General features: G+C 40.5%; 1 protein-coding gene across 3 annotated transcripts in view; it reads right to left on the reverse strand.

Annotated features, from left to right (window-relative positions):
- The window catches only part of arhgap36 (Rho GTPase activating protein 36), a 110,486-nt gene that overhangs the window by 67,909 nt on the left and 30,119 nt on the right, over nucleotides 1-12,458 (reverse strand). Inside the window, exon 1 of one of the 3 annotated variants that reach the window (XM_037759749.1) lies at nucleotides 5,686-5,870. The exons of the other annotated variants lie outside the window; for them this stretch is intronic. The gene's annotated coding sequence lies outside the window, so the exon portion shown is untranslated. Of the gene's footprint in view, nucleotides 1-5,685; nucleotides 5,871-12,458 lie in introns of those variants that run through there. 3 annotated transcript variants of the gene reach the window in all.

Genomic DNA, 12,458 nt, shown 5'->3' on the forward strand with positions numbered 1-12,458 from the left:
CTGGCAAACCTGTTTCCTAGAGGTTACTTTTACATACTAATTATTCATTTTTCTGAATATGTTTTGTGGTAATGACTGCCTGGATTAGGTTGAATGGTGGGTGGTTGGCGTACGAAGCGTGCAAGACTTTGACACCAGAAACCAGGGCTTGCATTAAGGCTGCCCCATCTTAGTCAATTAGACGACTAATCAGTCGTTTTGGTCTCAGTCGACTAAGATTTCTTTAGTCGGTTTAGTCTTTTTTTACGCTTTTTTTCACGCTGAATGACTTATTTCCAAGAAATCTCTGAGCACATCTCTGTTACACATCAGATTTAAAGAGGTGCTTTTGTGTGATTCTTTGTGGAGAAACTCAGTTTTACAGATCTGTCGATTAAATCAAAGAATTGATTAGTCGACTAATAATTTCTTTGGTGGACGACAGCCCTAGTTTGTATCTTGAGTCTGGCTACTTGAGGCTCCAAAAGCAAGTCAACCCCCACAGACCCCCCATGTTAAAATGCCAGACTCTACAGCAGAAACAAAGCCTGTTTACAGCCTGGTACTAAACACAGTTTTGGTCTCTATAGCTAATTTCCCCGTTCATGACAATGAGACTAGCTGTCTGCTCTGCTGCGTCAGCTTCACAATGGCTCTTCAGAAACCTATGGGTGACGTCATGTAGACTACTGGGGCTGCACTATATATTGTTTTTTTTTCCAGTTAGTTGAAAGAGAGCATCAGTAAGAAACAGCACTTTAAAATGTAACTATCGCTCTACTTTTTATTGGTGCCTTTTGTATTCAGTTCAATGTTAAATTAGTTTGATAAAAGAATGTTGGAAATATTTTCCTAAAATTTTTTTATCCAACTAGTAATTTGTTGTATTTTAGCAGGATACTGAAAGCAGCTGGAAGGCAGAACTGCACTCTAATATCTGTTTAATTATCGCAAGTAATATCGTTATGACGTTATCACATATTTTCCTCACATCGTGCAGCCCTAAAGACTACATCCATACTTTATACAGTCTATGTTTGCGACTAAAGACTTTCAATAAAAATGTTTCCTCATTACACTTCTGTTAAAACTTGCTTACTGTTGAAAATTAGTAGTTTATAAAAAGGTAACTTCTAGGAGACATGTCTGTCATTTTAGGCCCTCACGGGGCCGATACTGTGTGGTCTTATCCCAGCATAAGGACTGAGTTAATAATTCTAGATTTTACATGCAAAACACACAAAAGTTAATAAAACATATACTGCATCCTTATTTATTAGGGCTGTCAATCGATTAAAATATTTAATCGTCATGAATCGCATGATAGTCCATAGCTAATCGCAAGGAAGATTTGTCAAGTATTTAATACTCTTATCAACATGGGAGTGGACAAATATGCTGCTTTATGCAAATGTATGTATATATTTATTATTGGAAATCACTTATCAACACCAAACAATGACAGATATTGTCCAGAAACCCTCACAGGTACTGCATTTAACATAAAACAATATGCTCCAATCATAACATCGCAAACTGCAGCCCAACAGGCAACAACAGCTGTCAGTGTGTCAGTGTGCTGACTTGACTATGACTTGCCCCAAACTGCATGTGATTATCATAAAGTGGGCATGTCTGTAAAGGGGAGACTCGTTGGTACCCATAGAACCCATTTACATTCACTGATCTGGAGGTCAGAGGTCAAGGGACCCCTTTGAAAATGGACATAACAGTTTTTCCTCGCCAAGATTTAGCGTAACTTTGGAGCGTTATTTAACCTCCTTGTCGACAAGCTAGTATGACATGGTTGGTACTGATGGATTCATCAGGTTTACTAGTTTAATATGATATGGGTATCTTCACTCTAAAAGTTAATGCGTTAAAGAAATTAGTGGCTTTAAAACAAATTTGCGTTATCGTGTTAACTTTGACAGCCCTAATATTTATATATTAAAATATGTTTTAGTACACTTCATTCAGACTTTACAGTAGGGATGCTAATTTTGAAAAATGTTCTTAACCGATAACCGACCCTCGTTAACTGATTATTAACCGTTAACTGACAAGATTTTTGCCTTGCATGCAGCGGTGTACCAGCTGCAGTGTATGAGCACAACAGACAACTGAGTCCTCAGTTCACCGTCCGGGAGTGTTAACTTAGCAGCTACGATGCTGCGTGTAGTGTCGCGGACATGCAGCCACTTTCCCAGTAAAAGTCTCCACCGCACATTTAGTTTAGTTTAGCAGGTTGTCAGCTGTGTGTCTGCCCGGCGGAACTTTAGTGAGTGTCCAACAAACAGTGTGTGTATTTGTGCTACATTAGCATCTGTAGCTCTGCTGGTAGCTTCGTGCTCCCCATAGTCACACACATACGGTCTGTCAGCGCGACGTGACCGCGTGACAGACCGTGTGTGTGTGTGGCGACGGTGAGTGTGAGGTTGTTGGTGGTGTTCTAGCTGTGAACATAGGTGTAGCAGATAGTGTGTGGACAGTTTATTTATCGGTGAATAAATGCTACGAGGCTACAACTCCTCCGCTCAAGCGAGCTATAGACGAGAGCCAACTTCCAGTATCTGTAACGCCGGCTCAGACTCTCTTAAGTTGGACCAGCTTTTCTCCTTTAAGTGACGAGTTTTCTCAGCTTTTTATTAATTATAAATATTTCTTTTAACCGTTTTAACCGATAGCGTTAATCGGTTAAAACGCTTAATGTCGGTTAACGGTTAAACGGTTAATTATTAACATCCCTACTTTACAGTAAATAAAATAGTTTTCTAGGCTTCTGCATTCATCAATTTCTTTAGTTCTTACTCCGACACAGAAGCTTCTGTGTACCATGTTCTCCCGGTTCACTACCCACAGTGTGTTTCCCCGGCTCCCTACATCTCCTCTCGCTGCCCTGAAGGCTTTGCTGCTTCATTGGTGACGTACAATAAGTTCACGGTCGGCTCTTTCTAACCAACTCTGTATCGGACTAAATATAAATCACTAGTGCACAAACTGTGACCTGCTTCTCTCTTCTATGCTTCATTTCTCCCATCAGCACTTTAGAAGGTCCTCGGGAGCTTTGTGTGATTTCTGTGAAAAATAAGCACAGCGACGTTTTTCCCACAAAAGCACGGTACGAGAAAAAGTTTTCCAGTTCATGAAGTATTCATTTAAAAGTTTCTTTCTCATCACGGAAAAAAAAATATATTCATTATTCATTCCCACTCCCCATGTCAGTATTTCACATAAATAATGTGATCAATTCCTGCCTCGGCTCCGTGATTCTCTCTAATGGAGGAACATTATCTTCACCTTATTCAGCTCCACGTTGGGTTCTCATCAAATTAAATCAGGAGCAGCGGCCGGTCTCATTAGGAGGCTCTCAGAAAAACACATCAGAACAGAGCCTCGCATGCATTAGTATGCAAAGGTGCTTACTCATTCACACACACACACACACACACACACACACACACACACGTAAACAGACTGCACTAATAGGCCCCTTAGCAGCACTACAGACTTTAAGAAACAGGTCTTGCGTCAACACAGCAGCACTATTGTGTCAGTCCTGACTAAACTGGCATGTTACCCCACACAACCCACACACACACACACACCGACACACACACACACACACACACACACACACACACACACACACACACACACACACACACACACCCTGTTGGGGATCACACAGACTCTCTGCTGTCTGGAATTCAATGTGAGGTCAGTAGACGAATACTAATAGACACAGATTAGTGGGATGATGCCAAAAACCTTGTTTATGTACGCGCAAGTGCAAGTGTGTGTGCTGCACATCAACGCACGCTGCTTAATGAAAACATTTAAAGCAAGAAAGTGTGACTAAATTTGTAGATTTATTCAACTTTTTCCTGCAGTTTGACATCCCACAAATGCTCCAATATATTCTAGTCTACTTTTGTTTTTTGTGTAAACCACCTTTAATCTGTAAACAACTCTTATAAACTACATTTTTTGGCAAAATACGCAACGTTTCAGGAGCATGAGAGGCAATATTCCTTCTAGATTCTTCCTCTCTGGCCGGACCGCCAGCCCTACAGACAGACTGACTGAGTGATGAAGTTACATGATTGGTTGGCCGAGTGTTGGAGTTTCCTCATTGGCCGTTGCTCTCTCATGATATGAAAAGGCGGGATCAGTCCTTTGTTTACGTTTTCAGGAGTTGACGCGTCAGCGGTTCCTCTATCGGCGCATTTCCACCAGATCTCAACCCTTTCCATTCATTTCCTATGGAAGGAGAGGCAGTCGCCCAGTGCATGGTGGGTGTGTTGAGTTGGAGAGGGTCTGTAGCATGGACATATTAAGAGAACTGGATACAGCGTTGGAGGCGGGCCCCCGTTCATTCCTATGAGAGTTGCTCAGTGGAGCAGGAAGTCAAAATGGCTCGACTTCCGAGTGGAAAAGTACCCGAATCTTCCGGCGATCTTCCGCATCCATTGGGCCCATGGAGCAGACGCAGTGGCGTCCGCTCGGTCACATGGCTCGGTTACGGGTTCACAGCTGTGACAACTCTGGATTCAGCTATTTTACAACTTTTAGGACCTGATTATTTAAATAAGGACTATTTAGGTGCTCGTACTTGGGTGTTGATTCACCTCAAAATAAATGATCCTCTGAGTAACGGACGTCTCTTTCCCATTGGAAGTCTTTGGGAAAAAGTCCTTTGGGGTCAAATGGCATCACGTGACGGACACAGAAGTTGTTGTACCGCTGTTTGGACACTACCAAAATTACCATCAACGACCGGCGCTCTTCCTGGGGGGCTTGATCTGTATTTGGATGAAGTTGAAAAATCTCAACTTTATCCAAATGAGCCCGTCCAGCGCGACATGTCCGGCTCACGAAACCTGGACCAAGCTGTGAGACCAGGCGATCTAGTTCTAAAATGATTCAGCAGAAGCATCATAGTCTATTTCTCACTTTAAATGTTTCCAGAAGTAAATTTTGGTGGATCGTTTAGACGGAATAACAGAAAGTTTACGAGCAGGCCGTCATGTTGTTTCCTGTTTGAAGCAGCGAGCAGAAAACCAGGAACCAATCAGGTGCATTCAACGAGAGGGTACGTCACCGCTTGAACGGCAATTGAGTGGAGCAGTACGTCCTCTATAGTGTCCTCGCCGGACCTGGTGGACATGTAGCGCTGGATTTAACTTCACAGACATGACCACTGACTATTAGTGGAACAATTCAGCCACAAATGGACCGAGTCTTGATTATCAAAGGCTTGACCTCATTGGGGGAATTAATTAAGTAACCTTGTTTACTACCTTTTTAAATGCATTAATGGTGTTTACAAAGTTGTGCCTAATTTTAGCCAACATGAGCTTAAAAAAGGATCTGCTGCAGCAAGACGCAAAGAAAGAAACTTTTTAAAGTCTTATAACTTCAAAAATATATCTTGAACTTTTGAGAGTCTTTCTTCAGTGTTCTTTTATAATACATGTAATAGGTTTTGACTCAAAATGTTAAGAAATAAGGCTTTAAATTCAGTGATTTATATAACTTAATGCACACACTGTCACACAAGAGTGGTCTATAGTATAGTATAGTGTTTCTAGAGCAACACAAAACCTGCTGAATCCTTCATCCATCAACTTTTTTGACATTGACGACAAATGAGAAAAGGTATGAAAATCACACAGCAGACAGACACACACAAACACACTGTACCTGTATCGGGGTGTCACTCTCTCTCAGTTAAAATCCCCTGCACTCAGTCTCTGCAGATCTCTCAGCCCTGTTTTATCCAGACTTTGTTCAGATACTTGAATGCATCAGTGAGCACTGAGCTGAATGAGAGGAGCAGCAGCTCTGAGTTAAAGCAGCATGTGAGTGAGTGAGTTAGAGACAGAGAGGGAGGGAGGGGCGGAGGGCTGAGAAGTGAGTTAGATTAAGAGAGGAGGAGGAGGAGGAGGAGCGCCGCATACTGATTCGACTTCCAGGAGCTGAGAACATGGACACAAGAGAGAGGGGAGAAGCGAGAGAGAGAGAGAGATAAGGGGAGGAAACAGGAAGAAGGGAGGAGGAAGTGTGAAGAGAGAGTGAGAGGGAGGTCAGAAATCAAGGAGGTAGAGAATGAGGGCAGATAAGGAGGAAAGGATGGCCAAAAGGAGGAAGAAGAAAGACAGAAGTCCATGAGGAAACAAGGAAATAGGAGAGTAAAAGGAGGAAGGAACGTCATGGAAAGAGAGGATGGGAAGAGTAAAGCAGCATATCAGGTATAAGGAAGAGAAGGAAGTATATGAAGGAAAGAAAGAGTGGGATATAAGGATGTAGGATGGGAAGGTAGGAAGTAGGGAAGCAGAGAAGGAAGTAAAGGAGCTGTAGTATATGGAGGAAGTACAGGAGGAAAATTAGTAGGAAGGGAACATAATAAGTATATAAAGGGGTAGGAAGGGAACATGAAAGGAGGTGAGAAAATGAGAGAGAGGAAAGGTAGGGGAAAGAGGGAGCTAGGTAATGAAAGAAGAAATGTAAGGAGCAAGAAAAGGGTCTAATACAGGAAATAAAGAGGAAAATGATATAGAAATTAGAAATGAGGAGGTAGGGAAGGAAAGTAGGGGGGACAAGGAGCTAATATAACGGTGTAGGAAGAGAAGATAGGAAGTAAAAAAAGGTAAGAAAAGGAGAAGGAAGAAAGAAGTGAGAGAAGGAAGTTTAAAGGTAGGAGGAAGGAAAGGAAATGCAGAGGAGCAAGAAGAATGAGTAAACAAGGGAGGAGGATGTAGGATGGAAAGATAGGAGATAGGAAATACAGAGATGAAAAGGTAAAGTAGAGAAAGATAGGAGGAGAACAAGAAAAGGAGATAATATGGGAAGGATGTAGGAAGTGAGAAAAATAGGTAGGGAAGCAGACAAGGATAAAATATGGGAGAGAAGGAGGTATAAGAGGGAAAGGAAGGGGAAGTATGGGAGCAGAGAAGGAAGGAAGAAGGAAACAAGAAAGGTATAAGAGGAATAAGAAAGGGAAGGAAAGAAGGAGAAAGAAAAAAAAGGGAGAAGGAATTAGGAAAGTAGGAGACGATGAGGTAAAGTAGGAAGTAGAGAGCAAGAATGTAAAGAGTGCAAGAAGGAGGGAAGGAGGCAGGAAAGTAGACGGAAGTGGGGAAAAGAAGGCAAGGAAGGAGAGGAAAGGTATAAGGAGGTAGAAAATAAGTAGATAGGTGGGAAGGAAGAGAATGAAGGAGAGGAGGGAAGAAGTGAGAGAGACGATGAGGTGATGTAAGGAGGGAGGGCGAGAGGGAATGTGAGTGCAGGAGGATTAAAACAACGGGATAAAAGCTCTATAAAAAGGAGCGAGAGGAGAGCGGCAGACGAGAGGAAGAAACACAAGACCGGGAGGGAAAGAAAGAGGTCTAATTGGAGGAGAAGAAAGGAGGAAGAGGAGGAGGAGGAGGAGGAGCTCTGCTTCAGGAGCATTTCTCTCTTTCTTTTCTCCTCTTTTCAGCAAAAGTCATGTTACCAGTAGTGAGTGCATCTACTATGAAAATGTTCTTTTAAAGCTGTTTTAAAAGCTGGATTTCTCCGACATCTGCTTGTAGGAAGTTAAATCCAAGAGATAACACCATGTTTAAAAAACACAACAGACAAAATACATAACCCATAATCCCACATTACATCGGTACAAACTAATACAAGACCAAATATACATCCAAATTCTACTTTAAAGCAGGATTCATAGTTTTTTTGGCTGTTATCAGGCCATTAAATAGCAGAGCTGGGACGATACACCTATCTCCATATTCAAGACTATCACGATACTTGGGTGCCGATTTGATATGTATTGCGATTTGATATTATGATTTATTGTGATTTTTGTTAACCTTTTTAACACTAGACCATGGGAAAAAGTTGAATCATACACTTCTAGGGACTTTTACTTTGGAAAATATCTAAATTAATCTAGTAAAACTGTTTGATTTGCAGCATGTATGTAGTCAGAGATGTCCTGAAGCTAAATATATCAGTCATTGTCAGGAATTATCTATTATCCAGCAACCCAAAAATCAAAGAATAAAGACATTTCTCTCACAGATTAGTGGGGTTTTCTTTTTAATTTATAAGGGACATGTAATGTTTTATACTTCTGGTGAATATAATCCATCAATCTTATTTCCATATATGTATTTTGTATATACATTCCCTTTGTTAACACCTTATTTTGAAAAGCGGACGTAGTCCCACGTGTCTACTTCATCTAACTTCTCCAAGGTGGTCTCTAGCTCTCCCGTCAGCTCCGTTCTCTTTATCCATCCATGGTCAGCTCCATCGGGGCCGTTTCAGAGAACATAAATGTCAGTATACGGGTGTTCTACAGTTGTAGCGTCGGCCCATTTGACCACGGAGATGAGAGCGACGGCCGGCTCGCCCGCAACGTTACCGCGATACGATAATGTTTCCTGTCTGTCACATAGTTAGCATGCAGCTTTAGCCGTGATGTCTAGCTCTGCTTTTCCTGCAATGTGTGAAACCCAAAGTGTTTCCATCCTTTACTGGATGTGTAGTGTTTACCACGCTGGATTTAACATGTGAGGGTGCAGGTCGTATCCACGCTGAGCCTCCAACGCTTTATACTTTCTCGTTTCAGCTCGCTGAGGTTTGTTTTGGTTGAGGGATATGGAACGGATATGACGTCACGATACTCAGGCTACAACAATAAGATCGGTAACGTCCTTGTATCTCTCAAAATCCTAAAAAAAAAATCGCAATACATAAGTGAACCGATTTGTTTTCCCACCCCTAACTTTTAAGTTGAAAACAGCGGCTTCCTGCAGTTAGAAACTGCGCTACTGACAGTGAAACAAACAATAAAGTTGTGTGCTGTAAAACCAAAACAATGAGCTGAAAAGAGGGAAAATAAAGTATCCAAAATAGCTGCAGAGTCGGCTGATAATTCCAACTCCAACGTCATATTTAATGTATTATTATTATTATTATTATTCCACACACATTATTTACTTGAGGCACTTTTGCATATTTTTAGGAAAATTAATATAATAATAATCTGGGGGAATGACAGATGGTGTACTCGGCACCCTGTAGTGTGACTTTTTGTTGCCATGTTAATCAATACATAGACAAAATCCTGCAGGAAATTCCAGCCTGTAATTCTGATTCCTTTCAACAGCTTTGCAGAGGCCACTGTTTGTGTGTGTGTGTGTGTGTGTGTGTGTGTGTGTGTGTGTGTGTGTGCGTGTCGAAACACGCCTGGAAAATGTCCGTCAGCACTCCGTCTGTGGGGCCCAAAACAACAGCCGCTAGAACGGATGACACTGCAACCGTTTGACCCCGACAGAGTTCAGATTCTATGACCTTGATTATCTAATGAGGGTAGACGACAGTAACAAGGAGAGATAAACAAGACTCGGTCAAAACTGAGTAGAAGGCTGGACCGTATCTGGTCAGTATGTCAATTTGTGGCTAAATTGTTACACAAATAGTCAGTGGTCATGTCTATTATGTTTTGTGAACAGTGTTTTCCACTTATATCTTAATATAAGCATGTGTATCAAAATCATTCATCATATAAGTGGTGTGTAACAATATATACTGTACATACAAGTTTATCAGCGTTGAGATTCTCCCGCTGTCATCACTGAGGTTGTTGCTGCTGTATTTATTCCTAGATGGAGTGTTAATGGAGCAGATGCAATGTTAGCATAGCCTGGCACTGATCAATCCGAACTCCATTCAGAAAACAAGCATTTTAAAAGTTGTTTGCTTGTCGTGTTGCAGACAGACCTGAGAAAGCATGAATTCGGTCTTTTTACAAATCGACCTCATAATGTCGTTGTTTCGGCATCATTTTGATCCGATTATTGCAGTTAAATCACAGCACAGTGTGTTTATTTTGGGTTAATACGGCAGTAACGACGTGTGGCTGATAGATACAGATACAGTATGTGAATACAGATACAGTATGTGAATACAGCTCGCCGCCGGGTGACGTTATGAACCAAGACACGACGGCGCTTGGTTTTCTGACATATCTGGGACTTCACCAACATGTACAAAGCAGCAACAGGGGTTATTTCTGGAGGAAAGCGAGGCCAAAATTTGCTTGGCGCTTGGTGTGAATGCACGGTAACACAATACCAAGCACAACATAACGTAACTTAGAAGAACATAAACAATAGCACATGCACAACAACAGCACTATGTAATGATACATTGAACCGCTGACACGCTCCCCAGAAAACCTAAACACAGAACTGTTCTCCGCCTTTTCATTTTGAAAGAGCAACGACCAATGAGGAAACTCCAACAGTCGGTCGACCAATCCTGTAACTTCATCACTCAGTCAGTCACTCAGTCAGTCAGTCACTCACTCACTCAGTCACTCACTCAGTGACATACTTTTGCGTTCGTAAGGCTGGCCCTCTGCGGTCAAGCCAAAAAGTTGCTACATGGGGGAAGACTTACAAATAAACATAAGTTAGTAACACAGAGGGTGAAGACTAAACAAAAACAATTAGACAGCATAAGACAGGAAGGATGAAAGAGTCATAACATTCGACATGACAGCTTGTTCTCACACCCCCTAGAAACCATGCATTTAGTGTAGCTGTGAACTTCAGACTGATATTTATATCTTTATTTCCTGGGAATATTATTATACATTCTTTCTGTGCATCGGTGTTAGAGACATATCTATAATTAATAGTAAAAGTGTGGCATTTTATCTACTGAATAAACATTGTTTTAAACTCAGTGGTCATCATTTAAATTGTCTCATGACCAAGTCATTTAACCAATTAAGGCTTTTTGTAATATATTCCACATTTCTCCTGTTTTCAACCCTTTCCCCTCTCAAGACCACTTGTTTACTGAGAAAGTATTATTTTTTTCTGTACATGTGATTATTTCTTTGCGGTCCAGGATTGCAAAAAAAAGAAAACTGAATCAACCCAGAAACACATAATAATAATAATAATAATAATAATAAATATAATAAAACATTTGGATATCCAGTGTGAACATGACTGTAATTGCTGTAAATGTTAATTTAAAGCAAATTATTTTTTACTACATAAACTACAAACTTCCACTCTATAATATATAACAGGTCATCAGCCTCATTGCATTCATTTATTTAATTAATTTAAAATTAAAATAATACAACAATTTACAATAATAAAAGTTACTATGGTCTGTTGTATCCAGGGGAAAATGTCTCAAAATAAAGATTTATACCTTATGAACCGGAGGTGGAACGTACATTTACTGAAGTACAATTTTGAGGTACTTGTACTTTACTCGAGTATTTCCATTTTCTGCTCCTTTACTTCTAATCCTCTACGATTCAGAGGTTAATATTGTACTTTTTACTGTACTGCATTTATTTGATCATTTTGGATCATTTTGCAGATTCAGATTAATAATACAAATTCTAATCAACAAATACATTATTATATTATTATATCAACAAGACTTTATTGATTCCCAAGGGGGGAATTGCCAAGCTTTTCCAGCATTATATTAATTAATTAAAATGAGCTCTACCTTTACCAGCTGCAACATTAAAGTGAACTATGCAAAAATGCATAAATAAATGCAAAATAAATGCAAAATAAATAAATAAATTCAAAAATGTATACAAATAAATGGGAAAATTAAACAGAAGAGTAAATAAATAAGGGGATTAATACAAAATAAATAAATAAAGAAGCAAATACAAACAAAAATATCAATTTATGTCACATTTTATCTACATTTATTTTTAATATTATTTTCACTACATTTAAGGACATATTTATTTATTTATTTATTTATTGAGTCATTTTTTTATTCAATCATTTATTTTTTTTATTTTGGCAGGTTCCGTCCTCTATGATGAAGACATTAATAATTATAATTCAATAATATATATTAATCTGAAATGAGTACTTTTAATTCTGGAAATTTAAAGGTATATTTAAGCCAATATTTTTTTTATTTTTACTTAAAGGGACTGTTTGTAACTTTGTAAGCGTATAAATGTACCGGGTCGGGACACATGCGCGCTCGCATATGCGCGTTTGCGTGTGGCCGCTGCCTCTCCTCCTCTGCCTGCTCGCCTTCACTCAGACAGAGCGCGCGTTCTCGCTCAGCTCGCTCCACCTCTAGACGTGAACGCGCGCTCACTCCTCACTGCAGACGAGTTAGTTTAGCTCTGAGAATATTTAGTGAATGTTCAGTGGACGTTTGTGCAGAAATAACTGCTGCAGCTCCTCCAGACCAACAGAGGTTTCCCATGTCTTGTGAAGTGACGGAGCTCTGCAGAGAGAAACGTTATTGCCTCGTTACCGACCGGGTGCCGGTGTCTCCTCTGCTCTCTCTGGCTGCGGGCAGAGAGAGCAGAGAGACACGCTGCAGAGCCCCACTACCTCAGCCTGCGCTGAGGCAGGAAAAGCCAACACTAGGATCAGCATTGATTCATGGAGAGACCTTCGTCTGGTCAGCTA

Source organism: Sebastes umbrosus, chromosome 22 (genome assembly GCF_015220745.1).
Source record: "Sebastes umbrosus isolate fSebUmb1 chromosome 22, fSebUmb1.pri, whole genome shotgun sequence".
Lineage (NCBI taxonomy): Eukaryota > Metazoa > Chordata > Actinopteri > Perciformes > Sebastidae > Sebastes > Sebastes umbrosus.